Source organism: Microtus pennsylvanicus, chromosome 2 (assembly GCF_037038515.1).
Source record: "Microtus pennsylvanicus isolate mMicPen1 chromosome 2, mMicPen1.hap1, whole genome shotgun sequence".
NCBI classification, from domain to species: Eukaryota; Metazoa; Chordata; class Mammalia; order Rodentia; family Cricetidae; genus Microtus; species Microtus pennsylvanicus.
Window position 1 is genome coordinate 116032838 of NC_134580.1, and position 26550 is coordinate 116059387.

The window sequence follows — 26550 nt, forward strand, 5'->3', positions numbered from 1 at the left end:
AATCATAACCTTTCGAAAGTATCTCTTCGTAATGTGGGTCTCACCCATGTGACTAGCTTTGGCCACAGATACTGTGACAACATCATGCAACGTCTTTAAAAGGGGCTTATGCTTTTGCCTTACAGTCTCTTATTGTCAGCTCTAGGTCCTGAGATTGGATTTTAAGACCACCAGGAGCAGAGCTGAGTGGTCTTATTTAAGGCTTTTCTAGAATTCCTGGCCTCTAGCAACTCACCATCCAAGAGGAGTTGCTTGAAAAAATCCAGGAGTTAGTTGGAGCCTTCCTAGGAGCAGAATCACCCAACAGACCAATAGACTAGGAAGTTAATAAAATTTGAGGAAAGGCTTCAAATGGTATAGTAATGAGATCACAAATTCTTTAGCCTTGGGATAAATGTGAAGCATGCGGTCATGGTCATTCAGGTCATCCTGACCTACCAGAGTGTGTGTCTGTGAACTCTGTGATGCTGTAAGAAAATAAAAAGCTTCCATGTAGAAGTCTTTTCCTGTTTGTTACATTTCTGCCCCGGAATGTGGAGCATAAACGACCAAGGATGTCCTGTGCTGTTCTTGCTGACCAATGCTGCAATACTAAGTGTTTTGCTGTAGGTTGTCCTTCTTCTTCTATTTTATTAATCTATAAACTTTGAGAGCCTTTGGAGCCATTTTGGAAGCACGTTTTCTAGACAATGAGAATTATTGTTTTCTTCTTGATGACATTTCTCATTTTTGTATGAATAAACTCTTTGTTCTTAGACTTGGTATCATGGCTTAACTTGCCTGCTATCTTGACAGTGATTGATTTAAAACAGAAGATTTTTGACTTTGTGAAGATATGGGGGGGGGGAACACCTCCTTGGTAAACGAGACAGTATTACAAACCTGTACCTCTTATTGGCCATGCCCAATGATGCATAGCTGTTATCCCAGTTATTTGAGAGGCTGAGGCAGGAGCATCACTTGAACACAGGAGTTAAGAGCACAGGCTGGGATACATAGTAGGACCCTGTCTCAATAATTAAATACTAAGTAAAATAACATTAAGAATAAATGTGGTAGAGAAAGAGATTTTCCTTCTGGCCAGATCACCTACAGAAGCGGCCCTGGTCAGCAGTTTACATCAAGTTCTAGGATTAAATTGCAACCTAGAATAGGCCATGTTACATATGACATTAGCCAAGCATCAGACTTTTATTAGCAAGTATTCCTAAGATATACTAATGATGTTCATTTACAAAGAATATTAGATATACTATGTTCTTAGTATATTTAAGCATAATTTTATGAACCAATAAATGTGAATAAATATAAGCAAACTTAAGAAAAACCGCTATGCATTTCATACCAATTTAAAATTTTAAATTGATTTCAAAGTGCATATAAACGAGATTCATCTCAATTTTTTCACATATTAGAATCACATGAAGAGCTTATTAAAATCTAAATGTCTAGGTGATATCCAGACTAGATATCCACAATTATGCGATTATGACACAGACATAAACTTAAAATTTTTCAGCGAATGGCAATATGCTGCCAAGATTGGGAACAAAAAAACTTAAGCTGGATCCCTGTTGTGAGATATGATAGCTACAAGTATGTAGGAAGCATTTGCGATGTGGCTAATCTGAATTTAACTGAGCCATTAATGAAAGGAACGTACCAGATTTCAAAGGCATAATAAGTAAAAGTTATTATTAAAATATTTTTCATTTATTACCTTTGAAAGGATATTTTGATATAGTACATGAAAAACAGTATCAAAATTATTTTTTGCTGTATTGATCTAGTCTGGCTGTACAAGTGTACGATCCTGTTACTTGGGTACCCAAGTCAGGTAGGAAGAAAGACAGCTCCGGGCTATGTAACAAGTTCCAGGCAAGCGTAAGACAGAAAGTGAGGTCCTGCCTCAAATAAACAAACAAACAAACAAATAAATAAATATTTTAAAAAAGAGTTGGTCCTTTTTCATTTTTAAAGTGACATATAGAAATTTTCTTTTTAGTTAAGCAGTTCTCATCTAGACTGCCATCCTACTAAATAAAAATAGCCAAGGAAATAAGTATTCTAATATTTGTGATCTTAGGGAACCTGACTCAATAAAGTGTGTGGTCACAGTCAAGAAAACAGTGTGATTTTTCCTGAGAGGTTCATTTTTTAAAGGAACAAGTAGCTCAAGATATGACTTTTCCCTTTTATTACTGCTCATGAAAATAGTTTACAAGAATTTAATTCTCATAATTACCCTAAATTTAATATTTTAAATATAATACAGATACAAAGTGTCATGGTTTAGGTTTCTATTGCTGGGAAGAGGCACCATGGCAACTCTCACAAAAGACAGCATTTAACTGGGGCTGCCTTACAGTTCGGAGATTTAGTTCATTGTCATCAAGATAGCTTGCAGGCAGACATGGTGTTGGAGAAGGAGCTGAGAGTTCTATACTGTGGATCTGCCTACAAGAAGGAGAGAGAGTGACACTGGTCCTGACTTGAGCTTCTGAAACTTCAAAACCCTGTCCCTAGGATACAATTCTTCCAATGAGGCCACACCTTCTCCAACAAGGCCACACCTCCAATAATGCTACTCCCTATAAGTCTCTGGTGGTCATTTTTATTCAACCCATCACATAAAGTTTAAGTGGGATTTGAGATACAGAAATAATTAATATGTGCAAAAGTCACACAGTTGCTTTGGGTTGCTTTGTTTGTTTTGCTTCTGGGGAATTTTGTTTTTCATCTTTCTGAGATGGGGATTCTGCTATGTAGTCAAGTCTTGACTTCAAGTCTGGATCCTTTTATCTCAGCCTCCCAAGTAGTGGGATTATAGGTATGTGTCACCAAGCCTGGTTTCATCTTGTTAAAATACTGTTTCCATCACGTTTATTTGTCAATGGGATAAAATCTTAACAGAAAAGAGGAAGACTGAATTTGTAATTAATAATTACTACCATGTTTGTTGGCCCTTTTGTTAAATTTTAATCATTTCAAGATCAAATATTCTCACATGAAGAAATTCTACAGTGCCCTTGTCTGCTAAGTAAAAAGACAACATTCTACTGTAATTTGGACCTGGATAATGTATTATTGTAATCCAGGTAGTAATGATTGATTAAAATAAAGGAAGGTTGCAAGGAAAAATGATGCATTCATATCTATCTATCATCTATCTATCTATCTATCTATCTATCTATCTATCTATCTATCTATCTATCTTCTATATAATTGAATATATATTATTTATATATGTATTACATATTATTTCACAGCTTTTATTATCACTACTAATATTTATCAAATGAAAATTTTCATCTAAGGTTTGAGGCCATTCCCATCAATTCTATTAAAATTCTTCTGTTTCTTGGATATATTTCCCAGATTATTTTCCAGTTCCCGTGATAAGCTCACAAAATGAAGATATTCACAAATTATCATAATCAAACATCCTGATGATTTAAAGATGACTAAAATGCTATGTATTTCCCCCTAACCATTTGTTTGGTTAGTTCTGGCGGTGGAGTACTTCATATACTGGAGCTGGTCACAGAATTAAAACTGCACTCATTATGCTCCACATATTAATAGCTTCCAATTCCTTATCCCCTTAGCAGTCCAAAGATTTTGTTATGGTACTTTTTATGTACTTTTGCTACAAATTTCCACTATGCCAGGAGAATTATTATTTTATACTTTAATTTCAATTCTCCTTTAAATAAAATAACCAAGACAACAAGAGGAGCTAAGAAAGTGTTAGGCCTAAATGAACTGTACTTTCGACAGCCCTAACCTTCCAGAGTCCTGTCATCTGAGAAACCAAGAATCAGTGGAATGAGAATGTTAAGTTATCTAAAAGTTACTAACCTCAAATGAAACCTATTTAAAAGTTCTGTCATACTTCATTGGCTTTTACCAAACCAAAATGGAAAGTTAGGAACCATGGTGAGATCACCATGAGGAAAGAAAGCCTCCGGCATTAACTATCTGATGAAGTATAATTGGCCAAATCATTCATTTCCTCTTAAGGTACCTGTCACATTCTTCTAAATTATAGTCAGGAATCTATTTCTTGGACGATTTAATAAATTCCCTCAAGATAGAGGCATTGCCTAGAATAACATATTGTGATATTTGTAGAATAAATGGAATATTTTAACCACTTTTGCATACTCCCCTTAGCTATTGGACTCTCCAGAAAGAAATCAATAAAAAATGCTAATACAGACTGAATGCTGCAGCATGCAGCCACTTTGGGAGGTTTGGAATTTTGTCAGAAGCTCCTAGATTTCTCCCATCCTGGCAGCAAACAATGAACAGAACCAGAACAGAAATGGGAATAAAATGTGCAGAAGTGGTCTTGTATACCTGCCTTTGTAAGTTGGGTGTTTTAGCATATACCTAGTATCAATTCCTAATTAGTTTCTATTTAGGACATTCATTTATAAACAATTAAAATATATACACTTGTCACATTTTCTATGTTGTAGCGACAGACATCAATTTTTTCCTTTTACTCCATAAATCTGGTTTTTACATTATTACCCAGTAGACTGAGAAAAGTGTTTTCACAGTGCAAATATCACCCTTCCCTCTTTTATGTTGCCTTTGGTGTTCACTCACAGGTGATAGTATTTTCCCTTTATCCATTTTCTATTATGTACTGAAATTTTTTCTATACTTGAATTGGATATTTTTAAGAGGTAGCAAGTTAAAGATTATGTTTGGTTTTTCAATTGAGAAGTTACAGTATATTCTTCATAAAGTTACAAGATGTATTACCCAGAGTTGTCCCAAGAAACAGAACCAATATGATGAATATTTTATATATAGATAAAAATGACATATATAAGTCAAAGCACAAAACTTCAAGTGAATGTACAAGATTCTATTGGCTCTTGTTAGTGGTCCATGAACCAAGACATACCCAGTCTATGAAACAGAAAGTTGCTCCTATGACTTAAACAGAGAGGGTAAGTTTTACAGACATAAGAAATCAAGAAAACAAGGGCCAAGGATCAAATATGGGCTTGGTTGTTTCAAGGTTACATTCATTATAACATATATGTATTAGTGTGAAAGAAAACGGGTCCCAAAAGGAGTAGCAATATCAGGAGGTGTGGCCTTGTTGGAGTAGGTGTGATCTTGTTGGAAGAAGTGTGCTACTATGAAGGCAGGCTTTGAGGTCTCATATATGCTCAAGTTACATCCTGTGTCTCAGTCTACTTCCTCTTGCCTGCATACCAGCAGCTCCTTCTCCAGCATCATGTCTGTCTTCAGGACACCATGCTCCCAGCCATGATAATAATGGACTGAAATTTTACGTGACTCCCCTCAGTTAAATGCTTTCCTTTATAAGAGCTGCCACAGTCATGGTGTATCTTCACAGCAATAAAACCTTAACTTAGACAACATGTAACATTATAACACAGTTTATTAGTTTACTAGGGTTTGACCATCATTTCCATCCCTGTTTTCCAAAATATGGGATCTTACATTTAAAGAACTCTATCTACTTTTGATTTGGTGATGTGAAACATATTTACGAATGACTCAACTTTGAATGTTGTGTTTTTACTTAATTTATATGTTATTTGTTGTTGTTAACATGCAGCATATATGTGTGCATGTTAAATAATGTACATATATACACACATATATATACTTAAGTATGATATAGAGCAAGAGGGGAGAGAGAGAGAGAGAGAGAGAGAGAGAGAGAGAGAGAGAGAGAGACACTAAGCAGGGTTGGGGTGTCAGCCTGGAAGACTGTAGAACCTAGGAAAAGCTGTCTGAGGCAAACTGATGGCATTCTTTTTGTTCAGATTTTTTTGTATTGAAATTTTCAGCTGATTGGATGAGACTCACAAACAGTGCAAAGCGCTTTTCTCAGAGCTATGTTGTAAGGAGCTGTGTCCTACCACCCAGCTAGCTTTACCCGAAATAATTACACGGAAACTGTATTCTTTTAAACACTGCCTGGCCCGTTATCTGTAGCCTTTTATCGGCTAACTCTCACATCTTGCTTTAACCCATTTCTAATAATGTTTGTAGCACCACAAGGTGGCTTACCAGGGAAGATCTTAACCTGCGTCTGTGCCGGGTGGGAGAATCATGGCGACTGCCTGACTCAGCTTCTTTCTCCCAGCATTCTGTTCTGTCTACTCTGCCTACCTAATTTTCTGTCCTATTAAAGAGCCAAGGCAGTTTCTTTATTAACCAATAAAATCAACACAAAACAGAAGACTCTCCCACATCAGAGCTACAGATGTGCTAATGACATCTCAAGCATACCTTAACTGAACCATCTAGAATAAAACCCACAATCTAGAAATTATGCCAAGAAAGTCCACCATAAAACTAATCACTGTTCAGGTAAATATTATGATTCCATACCACAGATGGACATTATAAGGCTCAGTGTCATTAGTGGTGCACTAGCAGGTTTTTGTTATGGGGTATGCACATTCTATCTAATGGGTTTTGATTTGGAAATCCTAAGTGTTTTTCATTTATACGTCATTTTTATTTAATTTTTTTTCAAATACACAGAGACATATTCTTACAGAACCAATCTTACACTAGAATAAATATTTAGTGCTTATGGCTGTGTGTTTTATTGGTGTCTTTGTCCACTGATAAACTTTTACCAAGGATGATCATCAGTACCATGTGGAAGATGTCTACCATGGTAAACCTCATTCTACTTCAAAGCAGTATTGAGCAAAGCTGGGAGACATTCTTCCTCTTAAAAATTGCTGGAATTTCTCTGCTCATTCTTTATATTCTTTCTATTAATTTTTAAACCCTATATTAATTATGTATAATAATAGGTATGGCATTTTCATATACATACATAATGCATTTTGATCATATTTGCAGCCAAAACCCCATCTTGGATAAATGCTCACACTGACGCACCCTTCCTTTTCTTATCTTCTATTGCATGCCCCTTTCTTTTTTCCTTTTTCCTTGTGATCTGTGAAGTTTAGAGTTGTTCACATGAGGGACTATTCACTGGAACCTGGTACTAGTGACTATTGCTAAAGGAAAGGTCTCTTTATCTTCTAGCAACCATAACTACATTCATAACCTAAAGGAGCAGGAAGGCCTGTTGAACCCTTTCATGCTCTGTGGCAGAAAGATGATGGCCCCAATCTTGAGCAGGCCTTAGGGTGATAATCATAGCAACTAACAGTTCAAGAATGTGAGACCATGTCACACGCCAAAGGAAGGGTTCCACAATAATTTACTTTTTCCTCTTCCTCTTTTATCCTTTCTGGTTTTCTTCACAATGTTCCCTAAGCCCTGTAGGGGATGATATCAATGTTCTAGTTAGAGCTCCTGTTTCAACAGCTTTTCAGTACTTTGTACAGACGAATCACTGCAGTCATTGCTACTCACTGAACAAAATGAGCCCTTTTGACCAAAGCACTTATCTATGGACATAAAGAAAAAAATATGTAGAAAGCAACTTGACAGGAACATCATTTCCAGTTAGCAAAATGACAGCTGTAGATATCCCACTAGGGCCCAGGACCTTCTAGCCACAGCTTTCTGTCCAAGTCTATAGTACCAGATGAAGATTTCTTCCTGGGAAGCAAACCTGGGGGGGGGGAATCATTGGTTATACCCATAACAGAATTGCCATTGTTGCACCAGTGAGCTCATCTTCCCTGGGCAGTGAGAAATGCAGCATGCGCGGTATTCAACTAAGACTGTTTATAAGAGTCATCCCATGCCCCCCCCAGCCTATACAGTACCTTCTGATATTGCACAGCTTGATGTTTTACACCAAAGCAGGTGTGATTTCTTCAGCAATAGTGTCCCCAGTGAGAAAGCATCGGCAACAGTCAGAGTCTGTACTGCTTTGTGGGTCACAGGGACCTCTCTGAGTTGGCTCACCCCAAACTCTGTCTTAATATTCTTGAACTCAGACTCCACTACTTCTTATCTAGAAGATAGCTAAACATTTCTGACGTTGTACCTCAAAAGGCCAACCCAGGATTCTTCTTCCTCCCATTTACTCACTAAATGGAGTTGCAATCTTGGGGAAAGCATTAAGGATTATTTCCAGATGAGTTTCAACTACATTTCCAGCTCCCCTCTAAACATCAGTTAGGGTAGCATGAAGGAGCTCAGAATCCTCCAAAGCCATGCCCTTGTGATTATCTTCCCCAACAGGCTAGTTTGTGTTCTTTCTGCCTTCAGCTCTGCCTGTTTCTCCATTTCTCAACTAAGCTTTCCTTAGCACTCCAGCCATTCTCCTTCCCTCTGTCACTGAAGAGTGTAATTAATGTTTGCTCTTTCCAATGCAGAATGACCCCTTATTTACACATTCCTCTCATCCCTCAAAAGGGAGTTCCAAAATCAAAGGCACAATATCTACTCCTCCGAAAGACTGCTCTGTAGTCTTCAACATAGATGCTCAATAAATATTCACTATCTGATGTAATGAATAAACTAGAGAAGGAAACCGCAGTTTCTGGGGGTCTCACGAAGAGTAACCTAGTCCTGGAGTTGCTCTTCAGTCTTCAAACCCCGCCGTCCAGAATCCCCGCCCACTCCTCATGGGCCTTGGGAAAGGGAGGGCTCTGCGCATGCCCCGTATCCAGGGCAGCCTCCGGGAGCGCCTCCCGGCCCCTCCTGGCGCCTGGGCGTGCGTTCACGGTCCCGGGGAGCGTGCCCTGCGTGCGGGTGCCCGCCTAGCCCGCCGGGCTCCGGATCCTTGAGTGCCCGGGCCGGGCCTGCGGAGCGGGCACCTGGTGGAAGCTGCGAGCGGCGGTAGCGTCCGAAGCCACGCAGACGGCAGACGGTGAGTGCGGGCGAGTGGCGGCGGCTGCGCGCGTGCGCGGCGTGGGCCCAGGCTGGGGCTCGCGCCCGGAGGCGGGAGTGGCCGAGCTGGGGGCGCGGGCGGCGGCGGGCGCGGGGTGCGAGCTCCCGGGGCTATGGGTGGGGTGCAGGGCCAATGGCCAAGACCCGGGCGGCCGAGGCGACTCCACCGAGGGCGGGGCGAGCCGGGCGGCGACCGAGCAGACGCCCTGGGCCAAACGACCTCGGTGGGGGCGGAGGTCCGGGACAGGGTGGCGGCCACCTGCACAGTGCAGGGCCGAGTCCGAGCTGAGCCGACCGAGAGCCCCGAGGGTCCCGAGCAAACTTCCCCCAAGAAACTTATTGGGGCGTGGCCGACGGGTCCCGGGCTTGGGATTCTGGGGACCCGCGCCTTGCCTTTCGCCCTGGTTCCCGCAGGTGCGTCCTGGAGGGGTCCTGTTGCTGGTGCTGTAGGTCCTCCCAAGTTCCGAGTGCTTTGCAGGGCCCATTGCCTCTAACATAGATGTTGAAGTTTGCTGGCTTGATTGTTTGCTGTCTTGGGAAGAAAAGATTCTTACTGCCTTTATCTCAAAGAAAGTATTGTTAGGAAGTGCTGCCTAGTCTGTGTGTCAAGCTGTCTATTGTCCCATGTGCTGGTGCAGAAGGCTAGCTAGTTCTTTTTATATTTTTAAAGAAGGCCAATGGATATAATTAGGCTTTTTCTTTTTGAAATACTCCCGCCACCTCTAAATCCTGCCCTAGGATAGTTCCCAAACTTGTCTGTGCGGCAGATTGGCTGGCAAGTTTTAAAACTAATCGTGCTCCCATTGCAGCGTGGACTAGTTCATACACAAGGCATTGATTTGTAAAAAAAAAAAAAAAAAAAATCCACTTGCAATTCTGAGAATAGTAGAGTTCAGAGACACTCGTTGAGTAAGAGAAAGTCAAGACTAGACAAAGTAGTAGCATTCGGTTTGTAATTGCTGGGCTGAAAACTCTAGTTTATTCTTCCCTGTCCGGAACGCACAAACTGTGTTTTGTTTCCCACCAGCAAGGGAGAAAAGTTTCCCTAATGGTCAAACTTGAGCTAGAATATTTGACTGTGGTGTTTAGAATTCCTGTTGGAACTACTAGTGCACCCGTTCGGTCCCTTGTTATAGCCGCGTGGTTATCTCATTTTAATCGTTCCTCTCAACCCGACGTTGGGCCCGATGTTTAATGTAACTCAGTCTCTGGGAGATTATTCCTTAGGCTTCTGGTGTTGACTCTAAAGGGTTACCGTCGGTTCCCATAGCAATGGGTCCTCCAGGGGAAGTGGGCGGGACTTCTTACCATTGGGTCTAAAAAGGATTCCTCTGAAGTTTTTGATTCATAGTCCTCAGTGAGGGAAAGGAGGAGGATTTCTCTTCTAGGCTTCCTTTCTGGGATAATTACAGATTGTCATGGAAGGATACTTCTCAGGGCTACGTTTTCTTCCCTGAGTCCACCGGTCGTTATGCATTTCCCAAATACTCATCTCATCTGTCCACACTTTGATTTGTTTAGCAAAGCTCCATGTTCCTGACATCCTTCCTTCCACACACACAAACTTGAGAATTGTGGACGGTGTTTTTTAAAGCACTAAGACATTTTTATGTTCAGCAGTTTATAAACCTGAAATAATCCCACAGCCATGCAAAGCAAAAAGGAAACGAGAAAAAAAAAAGAAATAGAAGTCAACATTTTGTGAGAAAAAAATGCCGCTGTCAGCGTTTGAAGTTGTTTGATTCCTAGGTGTTTCCCCAGAGGAGCTTCAAAAATCTCAAAGCACTTGTGTAATGTTATCCTTTAAAAGTGACAGAGGGAGAGGCACGGAACTCCTTCCTTCTCCAGCATTCAGAGTCAATGAAAAACCACTTGTGATAACAGCAGGACAGAAACACGTTGCTTGCGCATTTCCGACTTGGTGACTTGAAATCTTTCGAGCTTCTTTGTATGTAATGAGTGTAGTGGACCCCTGTGTGTCACTGGGGTTGTGTTGATTCTGAACATGTCTTGGGCATCCTCTCTGTTGTTTCTGTGTGCTAATTCCCTTTCTGTTAACTTGCCGCTCAACTGTGAGAGGGAATGGTAATCTGTAATCTGGACCTGGAGACCTCATGGTGCTGAAGTAGGATATTTTTTTTTTAAACCATCGCTTTTTTTCCCACCACCCACTGAAGAACTACTACCCTATTCCAGTAGTCCAGTAAAAAAAGATCCTTGAGCACAGGTATTCATGTGCTCTCATTGATAGATGCTTTTGGAAGGTTAGTTGCTACCATAGCTGAGAATTTCTGTTGCTTCCAGGGCTTTAAGCATCTTAAAGCAAACAGCACTTACCTTTATTTCCGACTTTTGGAGATACTGCAACAAATATCAGGAAAGTAAGATCGTAGTCACATTCCCCTGGCAGTCATGGGCTGTTAATTGCTTTCCCTTCCAGTTAGCTGTCCTGCTGAGATGAGGTTGACTTGGGAATGTTTGTTTGTCTGTGGAAATGGTCTCACTATGTAGCCCAGGCTTGCCTGGAACACATTGTGTATTCCAAGCATCCTCCTGCCTCAGCTTCCTGAGTACTGGGATTATAGGCATGTGCCATCATTCCTGGCTTAAGCACTTTTAAATAAAACTTTTTATTTAGTTTTAATATCTCAAATGCCTCCTCTTATTTGAAAATAAAATTTTTATAATGGATATGCCCATTTGCTTGAGTTCTATTTATTTTGAGTTTTTGTTTGTTTTTTTTAAATACTAAATTCCATTTTCAACTTTGAGAATATGCTATTAGGTTCTCAGGTTGCAAAGCCTAGATTGTCCTTGCTAGGTGGCCTTAATTACTTAATGTTGAAATCTCCTTTCTTGGGATAAGGAATGAACCAGATAGAAGAAGGGCAGGAGAATGGCAGAGGATATGGGCTCAGCGCAGTCCTAAGAAACAGGCCCAGCCCAGGTCAATGCCCTGTGTAACAAGTCTTAGCGTCTGTGATTTCCTTCGGCTAGATTTACAGCTCAAGAAGCAGGTGAACTCTTTTATGGTTCCTGAAAATTGTTAGCTTGTTTTTGTGCTGACCTGTTCCTTCCTTACCTACTTTGTGGTCAAGTGTTCCAGCACTCCAGTGTTTAATCCTCCCAGGTTTTCTGTAAGGACTCACTTAGTTTGAACACTGAAATTAGTAATTTATTGCCTTGGGAGTTGTCGACGCTGGTTCCATTCCTGCTTTTAAATGGTGATTTTTTTTGAAAGCGAGTTATAGACATGTCTTATTTAAAAAATATTGTGAGATTGTTTCAAATATATAGTTTTAAAATTATTTTTGTTTTGGTTTTGGGTATTTTGAAGCAGAGTTGGGATTTATTAAAAATTGCATATAGCTGTTAAGAGCAAGGTTCACGAGGAGAGATGCTCAAAGTCCTATTTGGAAGTGTGAATGTGGACTCCTCTCAGAAGGGTCACTTCATTATGTTACGGTGTTTTCCTGATAACAAAATACTTCCATTAAAATATATTTAACCCGTTTTACTACTTATTATAACGTACAACACATTATTATCACAATTTTATGTTTCCATCTTTTTTGCCCTCAATGTTTTTTTTTAATAAACAGTTATGTTTCACATGTCCAGGGGTGACATAAATCTTCAAAAACGTTGAAGGTTTGAATATTAGCCTTTCCTCATCTACACAACAATCCCAAATGTTAATGCCAAAGTCTTTGATTTAGAATACGTAGAAATATGGTAGATCAAATCACATGATTCATGAAATCCTTCTATTTGTTCTTTCAGATAAAGGTGCTAGATTTAAATTAATCTGCACAAAGTTTTAAATGTCTACCAAACTTGTAATATAAGTGGCCTCCTATGCCAGTCCTCTAGTCTGTCTCCCAGGTGGTAACTGACTGACGGTGAGGACGTGCCTGCTCCCAGGTGTGGCTGAGGAGAAGGTTTATTGTCCAACAGTGGGAGAACACTGACAGAGACCTCTGGAAGGGCGGGAAGGAGGGAGGGAGGGAGGGAGAGAGGGAGGACCAGGAAAGCACGTGGGAACGCCCTGTGGGCAAAGTGGCCGAGGTAACACAGGGATCAGAGGTGGGGGGAAGGGAAGCCTAGTCCCTGGGCTGGAGAGGTTTGGAGTGGGGGGCAGGGCGAGTAGTAAGGAGATGCCACAGTACTGAGTGAGACTTGTCCCAGAGACCTAGCAGTAACCAGTGTGTACTGTTGGTTTTTGCCCTGTGGATTCTCTGACTGTGCTGTTGGGGTTTTCTCCTTGGACTGCCTAGAGTGGTCTTTCAGTGTTCTCCCCTGAAGGCCGGTCCAGAATTCATGGAAGAATTTGCCTGGCTTTCCTCATCCTCTTTGTGCAGTTACTTAAGCTTACATTTTTAATTTACTTGTCTAAGAGCATTGCTTCAGTCTTGTGGGGTTCTGGAACTGTCAGAGTCAGACAGTGAGAAGATGCAGAGGGCATCTGGGGGTTCAGAGTTTCTTCTCAGCCTGTCCTCTTTGTGAATCACAGCGCTTCTTGATGTTCCTCACTGCTGGGCCCTCTCAGGTTGGCTAAGATGGTTGCCTATCTCCATGTGCCTCCCCCTGTGTTGATTTCCTTTTGGTCTCTGGTGCAGCCATTTTAGGTCTGTAAATCTCTGTGCCTTGTAGAAAGATCTCTCTACTGTTATTTCAGTGGAATATGTGGAAAGGCTGTGAACATTCATCTTTAGAACTAGAAGACACTGCGCATTTGGCAAGCTGCTGTCTTTCCAAATACTGTCGTGAAGGGTGGTCAGTGTTCCTGTAGGGAGAGGGGAAATGTTCTTCAGACCTCCCGCCTGGCTCAGCAGCTCACTTTCCTGAGCAAGGCCCTGACTTCTGCTGGGGTTCTTTCTGGGGATTTATGTTTTTGTTGCTTTTGTTCTTTGTTTATCAAATTAACTTGCCAGTCTGAGGGTTGGTGCTTTTGTGTATTTGTTTTATGACTGCCTCTTACTCTTTAGAGCAATACAGCGTTCTGTCTTTGGTTTCCCACTTACACAAGCATTTGCAGATAATGACACTTATATTTACTTCCTTGTAGTAATTGCATTTTATATTTTGACTTTATGGCAAGTTGCACTGAAGTTAGCATTCGCAATCATGTAAAATGCCTCTGGAGCATTGTCAATAACAGTCTTACTGTATGAACTTATGCTTTATTTTAGTAGACAAAAGAGGAGTACAATTTTGGTTTGTCATGGTCCCATGCCAGGTCAAGGAAAATTTATCCCTTCAAATATTTTAGAGGATGATATTTGAATGTTAGCAAATGGCCATTAGCATCTATCACTTGTCATTGGCCTTTCTTAAAGTAGCCAACTGATTTGAGTCTCAGTTAACAGTTTGAATCAAGTTTGTCTCTGGGGATAATTCTTTAGAAAGTTATATTCACCAGAATACTGATATATAACATATTCAATCACAATCATGTTTTCTTTGATGTGGGATATGAGTCAGTCATTGGGGGCTATTTGCTAGAAAGTATTCTGCGTTACTAAATTCTCACCTGTCTATGGACAGCTTTTGAAATAATTGGCTATCTCTTCTTGAGTCACTTCCGCATTTGATTCTTGTTGATTCTCCACATCTTCATTTCCTCTTATACCTTTGGTCTTTTGGTTTCCTCATTCAGATATTTTAATGTATGCTAGTTTTTTACTAACCTGTTATTTGGAATGAGTCAAGGCTCACTTCCTACCAACCTCAGTGCAAATACTCGCAATACTTTAATACATTACAATGCACCTCTGCAATTTCCAAATGTGTGCTGTTACCTGCTCAGACAGCCCCACATACTTTTTTTTTATTCTTAATTGCCTTAAATAAGACAGTCTTAGCGAATCCAACCTTGAAACATCTTTCTCTGTAAACCTGATCTGTCTGCATCCCACTTCCTTTCTGGGTCTGTTCATTCTAAAACCATTAATGCTATCTTGAGTTTTATTTCCTACTCTAGTCTGGTGTATCTACTGCTACTGTCTTCAAGAGTATGTTCTGCCTTCAGCCAAGACCAGAATGTAGCTCCTTTTCTCACCTCTCTTGTCAGCATCTTTTTCCTGTCAACTCTTTTTTTTTTTAATTTAATTTTGTTTAACTAGCACTTTTTTATTTATTTTATATACTGACCACAGTTTTGCCTCCCTCCTCTCCTCCTGCCCCTTCCATCTCCCATGGGCATGAACATAGCATGGCACATCAAGTTGAGGTAGGACCAGCCTCCTTCCCCTGCATCAGGACTGGGCGAGGTAATCCAGCAAGGGTGACAGTTTCCCAGAAGCCAGCTAAGTGCCAGCGGATCTCACTGCTAGGAGCCTTATGAACAGACCAAGCTACACAGCTGTCACACACATGCAGAGGGCTCTTCTGGTACTGTTGCCTTGGCCTTCCAAGGTTAAACCTAGTCCTCTTTCATTGGCTTGTCTTTATCAACATAACTCCCAGAATGATTTCTTCTGCCCTCTCCTGTCCTTACCTCCTCTACCTCTCCTCTTTAGTGCTGAAGGTTATACCCAGGGCTTTGCACGTGCTAGGAAACTGCTCTGCCACTGATCCACATCCTCCACCCCAAAGTGATCTTTTGCAAATTTCAGTCAATCAGGCTTAAAAGTCTCCAGAGCCCTGTGTGTCACATAGGCCAGATTCTTTGTGATTGACATTGCTCCCACAATTCAGTTCCCGGTAACTCTGACCCGTTCTCCCATTTCTCCCCTCATACTCTCCACTCCAGCTGTTCATCCTTCTTTGCTGACCCTTGAATACAGTAAGCACATTCCCATGCTAAGTCTATGTGCTGTGCTTTCCCTCTGCCTGTAATATGATGCACACCCCTCATCCAGTTTCCTGGAGAAGAAGGTGTTGCTGTCCTCCTTGCTTTCATCACTGTAGCCGCTATGTTAGTTTGCTTAGGTCGTAGCCTCAATCGGGGTTCTTCAAATACAAGAATGTCTTAAGAACTCTCTTTCCTTTTTATATGACAAGAGAGTGTCCTCTGACCTTCACATTCGTACTGTGAAACCACACACACACACACACACACACACACACACACACACACACACACACACTAAATGAAATGTCATCCAGATTTTAAATCATGATGTGATGCCCTTGAGACATACATGAGCCCAGTAGCTGTTATGTAAATCCAAAGTTAAAGAATTTTTCTATTCCTTATTTTTTTTCTCAATATGTATTTAATTTCTTATATGTATTAAGGCTTATTTTTTTTCCCTGTGGATTTTATGGGAAAGAGTAATCTGCATATTCAATTAGATAGCGTGAATATTTTAGCCATGATTTTTATGCACAGAAACAGTATGCTGGAACAGCATTGTTCTGATGACTTTGCCTATTCGTTGAAACTGGCTTGATCTACATTTTCTTATTAAGAAAACTTAACAGGTTACAGCTCATTTTATATTGAATTCTGAATCATCAGCACTGTTGACCAAAACTGAAAGGAAAGATCTCTGTGATAGGAATCATGTTTCCTGTAGGTTCATTAATGGTAGTCCAGTTGGAGAATACTCCTTGTGCCAGGTCTACACTTTGTTCAGGGTGTCTTGCAGGTAATTGCTGCTCTTGTGAAAGGTTGTATTTATTTAGTTAGTTATTTTTGTGCTGGGAAGGGGTTGAACATGGGGTCTCCTGCTTGTTATGCAAGCACTCTGCTACTGAGTACTCTTTCCAGCCCTGTGCAAATTTTTGGTATTACTATTTTTTTAATCTACTTATTTTATTATTTTGTTTGTTTGGAATTGCCACTTCATTTCTCTGTGTCTATTTTTTTTTTTTTTAGTTTTTATAAGTCATGTTCCCACTCATTAGTGGAGGACTAACTTTAGCCCTTGGATGCTATTATATTTTAAATCTCCGCATAAAGAAAAACTTCTGATGCCAACCACTACCTATTTTTCATGTTTGTTAGTGTAAAATATAAGCAGTTTAAAGTCAAAATATGTTTAATGTGACTTGGGATGATCTACATGCCCAAATGGCCTGGAAATCCGTTAAGTTCTTAGCTGGGAATATAGTGGATAACTCTCCCCAAATGTTACTCGGTATTAGAAATGCTAACCAGGCTCCTAGAAGCACCTTTTAAGGAGGACTTAAGGTTCAGACTTCAGGGAGCTGCTGGCAGCTGGCCGCATCTCATACAGGGCCCTTCCCCATTCCTGTCCTGTTTCTGTAGACAGGGATGTGTGCACAGGGCCGCCTCTTTCACTCACCCACTCTGATAGCTTAGGGCCATAAGCCCCTTGTGTGCCCGAAGCTGGAGAGTGTCTTTTGGAAAGTGGACTGTTCTGAATGTAGTCAGCGATGGAGACTACAAGTCAAGGCATTCCCCCCATTCTCTCCAGATGACATCCATGGATAATAATTAATGTTTATATCTCCTTTATTTGAACCGAAGTTCCAGTAAATTTACTACTTACCATTCAGTAAGTGTTTCTGTGGGATCCATTCATGTATCCCTGAAGTATCACGTATCATGAAAATCTCCCCACAGTTTACCTTAGTCCTGAGCAAATGGCTCTGGCATGTCATCACTGGGCAGGATATACCTGACTATGTGAAAGGGTCGTTGTTGGTTTTTATTTATTTTTTTAAATTGCCATGTAGAGTTCCAAAAAGTGTTGGTAAACTTCTGTACCTCTGTCATGCTCGCTATTAGATCTTCTTGTCCTTTGGGTGGATCTTTTATCAGTATGTGGTTTCGTTGATAGACATCCCTTTTTTAATCTGCATTGTGGTTAGAAAACAGCGATTCACTGACTTATGTAAATCTTTCAGATGCTGGCACTTTTCATTCTGTAGTTTCAAGAGATCATATAATACTACAGCTGCTTTCGTTGTAGCAGCATTAAGTGCTGAGAAGTTTTCAGAATCATAGTTCCCAAAATTTGATTTTTGCCCAGAGGCTTGAATTTTACCATCAGCAATAAATATTGTCAGTTTCCTCTTGAAATGCCAGGTTTATTTCTTTTGAGAAATTGTCTCCCAGAGTCTTGATAAGCACACCTTGCTCACTTTCCAGTGACAATGACTTGTAAAGCCTACAGGTTTTACTTGCACAAGTTTCAAGATGCTTCACTCAAGGTGACCATTCTCTTTCAGGTTCATCAGAAGCGCCTTGTGCAGGCGTTAGAAAGTTGTATACTCAAGTGTTGGATTTATTAAATGAGCCATTTTTACTGTGCCTTCTCTCACATTTCCCCATGAAATACTACTTTGATGATCGCTAAGGAATATAGAGTTGTGCTGATCTTCATTCACCCAGGCTATTTACCAAATGCCCAGATACCCCCTGTTTGTGACTGGGAAGAATGCAGAAGGTAAAGTGATTTACTATGACCTCCTTCAGTATGTCTTCCTTCTGCATTTTAGGGTACCCTGGGGTGACCTTCCACAGGCTTCGCGTGATAGTGAAAAGGAAGAGTCAGGCAGCGGGCCAGTCCTCTCCTTTGGAGTTCCCTGTTCTCTGTGATAGATGGCTCTCCTGTGGAGACTTTCAGTTCTGCATCACTGCTGCCAGATGTTGCTCTGGGACTCTCTCTGTTGCTGGTGCCCACTTGCGACACTTCCCTAAGCAGTGCAGTTCAAATTCTATAAGATACTTGATGCTTTTAATAATACAGGTGCATATGGAATATATTTACCGTCTACCACCTCTCAGAAGTATATTTTCATAGCCAGGAAACTCTGTTGGAAAATTCAAGTAGCATTTAGTTTGTTGTTTGGTTTTGCCAGAATAAAGTTCATATTCCCCCAGTATTGGGAGGGAATGTGTAGACTGGGCTGAGCTGCATGGCCGCCTTCTTCCCCCTCCTTCCATATACCCGACTGCTTGACACAAGTGCCAAGAGCAAGACCAGATTGCCAGCACTGTACTTTTCTGCTTGTGTTAGGAGAGAATCTTCCATGAGACCTTGCGAGGGTGGTTGTTTGCCGCTGCGGAGGCATGAGTTTTTGAACTGCCCTATTCACACAAGCCTATTTCATTGCTTTGTTTGAAGATTTGTTTAAAGATTGGGTGTGTCTAATGTAGTGGAAATTCATCCATTCAGTGTTAAATACAGATGAAACACATTTCAGAGCCACAAAAAGTCTTCTTAATTATCATTTTTTTGGACTATTCATATCACTGCTTCCCTCCTTTCATGTGAATTACAGAATTTATCATCCTTTCCAGTTCATTAAATCACTAAAATTCTCTACTGTGCTATAAATAAATATGCTTGACCATGAATCGGGTTTGGTTGAAAGCAGTTTGTCCCTGTAAGTGATCCCGGTTAGCCCACGCTTCTCCTTGAATGTCTGCATTGCGTTAAATGTTAGACTTCTAATAAACCAGAGTCTTACTTTAAGCGCATGCAGGGGCTTGCTTTAGGTTGAGCTCTGTTATTTTCAGTTGCATTAGCTACAAGCTGATATAGTATTATAAGCTGCAGTTGTGCTTGGACATGTCTGGGAGAGCCTCAGGATACATTTAATAGCTCTCTGTGTTCTTTACCGCTGTGCCTAGTTTAAGCTTGCAACAGACAGTTGGAAACACTTAGACCACAGTCTCAGGCCATTTTACCACAAGATCAGTTGCACTGCACAAATTTAATATAGAGTGCTAATTGGACTTGGACACGTTGGGCCTGAACTTTGCTCTTATGTAAGCAGAGAATGCCAGGTGTGTGGGTGTGACCTGTTAGCTCTAGATAGAACTGTGAGATGCAGCCCTAGAGACTGGCTTTTTTTTTAATCTGGTGACGTAAGCAGGGTGGTAGAGTTGGATGTGGAGAGTGGAGCTGCCAAGGAGACCTAGATTTGAGGTATCCTCCGAACTGCAGGGTGAAGGATGGGGTGAGCCTCTGATCCGCTTACAGAAAAACAGGGCTGTGACGATGGCAGGACGCAGCAGCGTCATCTGTCCTGTGAAGAAAGAAAAGAACAAGTCACCAGAGCTACAGTGAGTGAGCCAGAGTGGGGTGAGGGATCCAGAACACACTGGAGGTCGTACGGCTTGGGCGGGTGCTTGCTGTGTGCTCCTGGTGTGCAGGCGAGTCCATTTTCACTGTGTTCTGATAGTCTTTGTGAAGACCATCCCAGTGCAACTGAGATTTGGCCACCTGCCATTTAATAAACATCTCTTTTTTTTGTCCGTTGTTGATGTTATTTTAAATTTTACTAGAGGATATTAGTATAAGCAAATAGTGAATCCTTAGTAGTTCCGTGACTTGCCCACAGCTGCCTGAGCAAAGAGAGTTCCCAGAGTTAGATAGAAATTTTGTTCTGTCTTGAGCCTAGGCTTGGCTTTGGTCTGATCCCAGTTGTCTCTACACTGGCATGACCTTCTATTATCCCATACAGCTGTAAAGTATGGTAAAATGTCTCAGTGTATTGTTAGGAAAAATTAAGAGTTCCCCCCCCTTTGAAGATGGATGTTAACTTCAGTGGCAGGTAAGGGCCATAACACATGCTTCTGCCTGAAGGTTGTGTGATGTAGATTGGGAAAACCCAGACCTAAGAACAGATTTTCAGATTCTTGACTTTGGGAAGTGAGGACTCCCCCCCCCCCTTTTTTTTGAGACAGGGTTTCTCCTTTGATTCCTGCCCTGGAACTCACTCACTTTCACTCACTCTGTAGACCAGGCTGGCCCTAAACTCACAGAGATCTGCCTGCCTCTGCTTCCTGAATGCTGGGATTAAAGGTGCGTGCCACCACAGCTCAGCAAGTGAGACATATTTTAAGAGCAATTAGGTTATTTTATCTTTAGCTCTGTGTAGTAGAAGCACTGACCCACTTAACTAGTAAGTATCCTTATCACAAAAGACCAAAACTCACTGAGTATATTATTAGATTTACACTTTTGTTCCAAATACCTTATTTTCTGGTTCTAATATAGGAAATCAAATTAAGTATAGAAACACCTCAGTGTCCATTCGCTTTACAACAACAGCAAGTGAGGTGGGAGCAGCAGAAGGTGTATCACCAGTGCACCTCATTTCCCGTGGCAATTGGAGGCTTTCTGAAAGTTCCTTGGTGTTGACCTTGGTAAGGTTACACAGGTGTTTACAGTACCCTGTACCTTCGGGGTGTGTCTTTAGCAATACACCTGAGAAACTGCACTTTTTAAAATTAATCAAAAGGTCATCAGGGCAGGGCAGATGCCTTAGTGATTAGGTGTGCTCTTTCGCGGAAGGCCTGGGTTCAGTTCCCTGCAACCACGTGGCAACTTACTTTAACTTTAATTCCAGAAGATCCAGTGCCACCTTCTGGTATCTGGATACCTACATGCATATGGTACACAGAAACTTAAAACAGGAACTGTGCGCACACACGCGTCCACACAGAGATCTTAAAGTTAATTAAAAGTAGCATAAATCACTTTTAATTTGAACTTGGAAGAGATTTTACTTTGAGCTTTTACTGGAAATTAGTTTCTATAGTACCCCATCGATGATAGGCTTCTTTTGGTAATGCTTACATCTTTTGTATTTTATTATTGCAAACATAGGATTTTAACTAGTTCTTTCTATGTGGTTTGCTAAAAAATAAAATTTCAAAGGGCTTCCTGGTGTTGCTTCAAACAGTGTAAAGTGTAAGATAATGTTTTGATCAGTGCTTCTGTGTGGTGGGAGAGGGTAAATTGAAGGGATAGAATAGAGTGCCGCCTGTTCCTGTGCTTGAGTGAGTAGGGGAACAGCACACATTTGGGTTGCGTTGTTTTTAGGATTCTCATGTTTTAGGAGTTTTTCACTGAGTAGAGTTTGTGACAGATTTGGAATCCCACTATTAATCATGACTGGCACAAAATAACTATCAAGTAAGTGGTTCAGGAATCGTCTGTATTCTGAGAGCATTCAGAGCAGAATTCACCTGCTCATTGGAGCAGTGTGTCTCTCCCAGTGCAGTCACACGTTCTCTAGTTTGTGAGTGACATGGGCGTCCCTCATGAAGTGATCTGATTGTGATGTTCGTGGTGATTCTCCTAACACACGGTGGAGATTAAATCCGTCAGAGTAAACAACCGTCTTGGTGATATGCTCATTTTCTTCTTTTTTTAATTAAAGAGATTTCAGGCCCTAAAATTTCTTTGGATAAATTGTTTTCAAGTACATAGTAAGAGTCATATAGGGGAGGGGTGTGTGGTCATTATAATAATGTTTCTTCCTTTTAACCTGTTAATACAGAGTCTGTTTATTTGAATATATGCAGCATCTTTTAAGGACTCATTTCACCCCCAGCTTTTACTTTATACGATTGTTAATCTTCAATTGATAACTATCTCTAGCAACTGTTACCCAGTGAGTGGTTGGTATCTACTGACTTCTTTTACTTGCATGCAGGGATGTTTTCCATGCCTGGCAATGGAAGTTCTCACTTCAGGATTCCATCTACGTTTTCCACCATATCAATGGTTGTCATAGTAGCGGTCTTAGCTGAGAATTGTGATTTTATACTTTATCAAATGCCTGCATGATGCACAATTGTTCTAATGTAGGTCAGCCAGCATTCTAAGCCCTCATCTGGTCTGATTAAGGGCATATAGTTCTGTTGCGTTGTGTAAATGTTACATTATCTCACTGACTTCAGGGTACCATGAATTATAAAATATATACCACAAGAAAAAAGGCTTAGTGGTTATAATCACTAGATGCTGTCTTTTAATCATTAGAATCCAGATTAAAGTGTATGTATGTTTGTGGGAGAACTTAGTGAAACATTGCACACGTATTTACACTTAATTTTATTGTAATAAATAAATAAAAAGAAACTATGTCTGGTAATAATTATTTCTGCAATATATAAATGTTTTGCTTATGTGCAGATATCTATATCTATCTATCTATCTATCTATCTATCTATCTATCTTCTATCTATCTATATGCATGTCTTTGTAGGTGCCTATAGATGGCCAGAAAGAGACATCAGATCCCCTGGAACCACTCAGAGTGTGTGCTGGCAACCGAATTCTAGTCCTCTTAAAGAGAACTAGACTACCAAGTGCTCTTAGCCACTAGGCCATTTCTTCAGTCAATAAGTAGATTTTTTAAAAAAAATTCTAGACATCTAAAGATTTACATACTCTAAAGATTATTTAGAGTATGTAAACCTTGGTGATAGATTACCTTTCTATCAAAATTTCTTAACCTTTACAAAATAATATATGTTGATATTTCTTAAATAGCTGTCTACAGGATATCATATAATACATCTTAAATACTCGTTTTCAACATTATTTCATTTAATGTATGTCTGAGTAATTTCAGATTTAAATGAGTTGTTTAGTATTCTAGCAAGGTATGTACTGCGATACAATGTTTCAGGGTTGTAATTATTGGGTATGTTAAATGCTGTATAGGGTTTTTAAAAGAATTGCTTCTATTTCCTGAGAATTGGTGTATTCTAACTTTGGATGCTCTCTCCCTTACCCAGATTTTAAGGTTAGCTAGAGTTCTTTCTAAAGGAGGTGACTTACTAAACTAACCATCATCTGTTTCACCCTCCTAGACAGCTGAGGCACACTTCGCCCAAAGGCTTGTATTAGGTGTCCTGACTCTTGGTGATAGAGTTCCAAGTGGTTAGTGTGAGCGTTGTCAGGTGACTAAATGGCTGCTTGCAGCTTCAGGCTTTGTCGTAGGTACAGTGGGGCGCTACAGCACTTGCCTCTGATTGAAGTCTGCAGACATGTATCCTGCAGTGTTGGCTCCAGGTGTAGATTTGGCAGGAGCAGTGCGGGATTCTGACACTGCTGTGGCTCTGCTCAAAATACATAGTTGAGAGACTTGAAGAATCAGAGCAAGCTGCAGAGTAACCTGGCACTCGTGCGGTCCACAGGTGGGGCCAGAGCGTGCCTGGGGAGATGCAGCGTCAGCAGCTGTGTTGCATGAAGATGGCGCAAGGCTGGGGAGGGAGACTGCCACTGCTTTTGTGTTTTGGTTGAGTTCATCATAAGTGATGTTTCTTCCGCCTGAGTCCAATTGCTGCTCATAGTGTGAACTTACCTTTGTAGACCATTTTCAACATTTATCAAAGTGCTTTCACAAACATGTAATTTTGGCTTCACAGTAAACGTGAGAGGACTGAACTGTGTGAAATTAATTATTCTGTTTGGCAGATGAGGAAAATGAGGCTCTCAGATGCTAAGAAACCAATCTAAAGTCACTTGTTACTGGCTCGTTGCCTTTTTCACTGTACATGTGTGGTGTTTGGCTCTTCATTTATCTCCGGATTTAGCAAGCATGTAGCATGTTTTCCAGCAGCTGCTGCTATTTTTAGGGACTGCCAGCATTTTGTCACTTATCTCTCTACCTCCCAGATCACAAGCATAACATTTGCTTGGTGCTGAAAGGAAAAATAAGCAAAACCCAAACAGCAGTGTATCATCAGGTTGAACTGTTTTGCTCTTAGGTTCTGTGGCTCTATCAGTCTATCACACTGCCCTGGCTTTTAGGTATCTTGTGGTAAGCCGTATACAAGTCCAGACAGGAGCCTAGAGTAGAACAAGCAAAACAAGAGTTGCCAGCGTTGCTGTTGCGGTCACAGAACTCCATGTTAACCAGGAATAGCTGGTTTTCTGACTTTAGATCTACTCAGAGAGCTTCCTGGATTTCAGCAACCTCTCCGTGGCTGTTCCTTTCATAGGAGGACTTTCTGTCTCCTGTCCTTTGAGCGGTCTTTCCTGATATGGCCCAGCAGGGGTGTGGACCCTGTGTCTGCACGGCTTTTGTCTTTGTGAACTCTGCACAGATATAGAGGAGATTAGAAATATAAATAGAGGATTATGTGTGGTGTGATTGTTGTGAGTGACACACCAGACTGAATGGGAAAAACAAAACATGGCAAGCAGACCTGCCCCCCCCCCATTCATATGTCCCCTTGCTCCTCGCCACAAGTTCACCTGTCGCCCTACTACCCGCCCCCCAGTTCACCTGTCGCCCTACTCCGTGCTCCCCAGTTCCCCTGTCGCCCTACTCCGTGCCCCTCAGTTCCCCTGTCGCCCTACTCCGTGCCCCTCAGTTCCCCTGTCGCCCTACTCCGTGCCCCCCAGTTCCCCTGTCGCCCTACTCCGTGCCCCCCAGTTCACCTGTCGCCCTACTCCGTGCCCCTCAGTTCCCCTGTCGCCCTACTCCCTGCCCCTCAGTTCACCTGTCGCCCTACTCCGTGCCCCTCAGTTCACCTGTCGCCCTACTCCCTGCCCCTCAGTTCACCTGTCGCCCTACTCCGTGCCCCCCAGTTCCCCTGTCGCCCTACTCCGTGCCCCCCAGTTCACCTGTCGCCCTACTCCATGCCCCCCAGTTCACCTGTCGCCCTACTCCCTGCCCCCCAGTTCACCTGTCGCCCTACTACCCGCCCCCCAGTTCACCTGTCGCCCTACTCCGTGCCCCCCAGTTCACCTGTCGCCCTACTCCCTGCCCCCCAGTTCACCTGTCGCCCTACTACCCACCCCCCAGTTCACCTGTCGCCCTACTCCCTGCCCCCCAGTTCACCTGTCGCCCTACTCCCTGCCCCCCAGTTCACCTGTCGCCCTACTCCGTGCCCCCCAGTTCACCTGTCGCCCTACTCCGTGCCCCCCAGTTCACCTGTCGCCCTACTCCGTGCCCCCCAGTTCACCTGTCGCCCTACTCCGTGCCCCTCAGTTCCCCTGTCGCCCTACTCCCTGCCCCCCAGTTCACCTGTCGCCCTACTCCGTGCCCCCCAGTTCACCTGTCGCCCTACTCCGTGCCCCTCAGTTCCCCTGTCGCCCTACTACCCGCCCCCCAGTTCACCTGTCGCCCTACTCCGTGCCCCCCAGTTCACCTGTCGCCCTACTACCCACCCCCCAGTTCCCCTGTCGCCCTACTACCCGCCCCCCAGTTCACCTGTTGCCCTACTCCGTGCCCCCCAGTTCACCTGTTGCCCTACTACCCGCCCCCCAGTTCACCTGTTGCCCTACTCCGTGCCCCCCAGTTCACCTGTTGCCCTACTACCCGCCCCCCAGTTCATGTGTCACCCTACTCCGTGCCCCCCAGTTCATGTGTCACCCTCCTATTTTACTGTGGACTTTTCTTCACAAACCCCTCACACGTCTGGCAAGTGGCCTCTCAGACTGTTTTTCAGACTTCCAAGATTTCTTTCTCCAAACTGCCTACTTAAGTTGCAATTCTGACAATTATAAAGCCAATAGAGAGCTGTTGTGTGCCCAGCATCTAGTACGCTGCAGGCTCTGCGCAGTGTATTTTGGGAATGGTTTCTTTAAAGGGTGAAGACCTTCTTGGCCCAGTTACTTCATTAAGGCCGATTAACTATGTCTTAAAAAGCTCTGAAACTGAGGCAGTCTAGGAGCAAGTGAGAAATGGTAGCTGGGAGGAGGTTTTAGGTGATCCTTCCCAACAGTAGGTGCTGTGTCTGGGCTGGAGAGTGTGTAGAGGAGTTCTGTTTATGTTTAAATAAAGGAGGTAGACTGTATTTAATGTAATAAAGTAGAAACAAAAGCATAGAATAAAGATACTCAAATTAATACTTGGTTTGTTTGTTTTCCATATTTACTGTAGCAGTTTCAACCTGTAAGGCGGGACCCCTTTGGGGTTGGATGACCTTTTACAGGGATTACTCACCTAAGGCCATCAGAAAACCCAGATATTTACATTGCAATTCATAACAGTGGCAAGGTTACAATTATAAAGTAGCAACAAAAAGATTTTATAGGTTAGGGGGTC

At 42.0% G+C, this 26550-nt stretch overlaps 1 protein-coding gene across 1 annotated transcript in view; it reads left to right on the plus strand.

Moving 5' to 3' along the window:
• Window positions 1-8613: 8613 nt before the first annotated feature.
• The window catches only part of Btbd3 (BTB domain containing 3), a 30446-nt gene continuing 12509 nt past the window's right edge, over window positions 8614-26550 (plus strand). The window contains exon 1 of the mRNA XM_075962309.1: window positions 8614-8809. The gene's annotated coding sequence lies outside the window, so the exon portion shown is untranslated. The remainder of the gene's footprint in view (window positions 8810-26550) is intronic.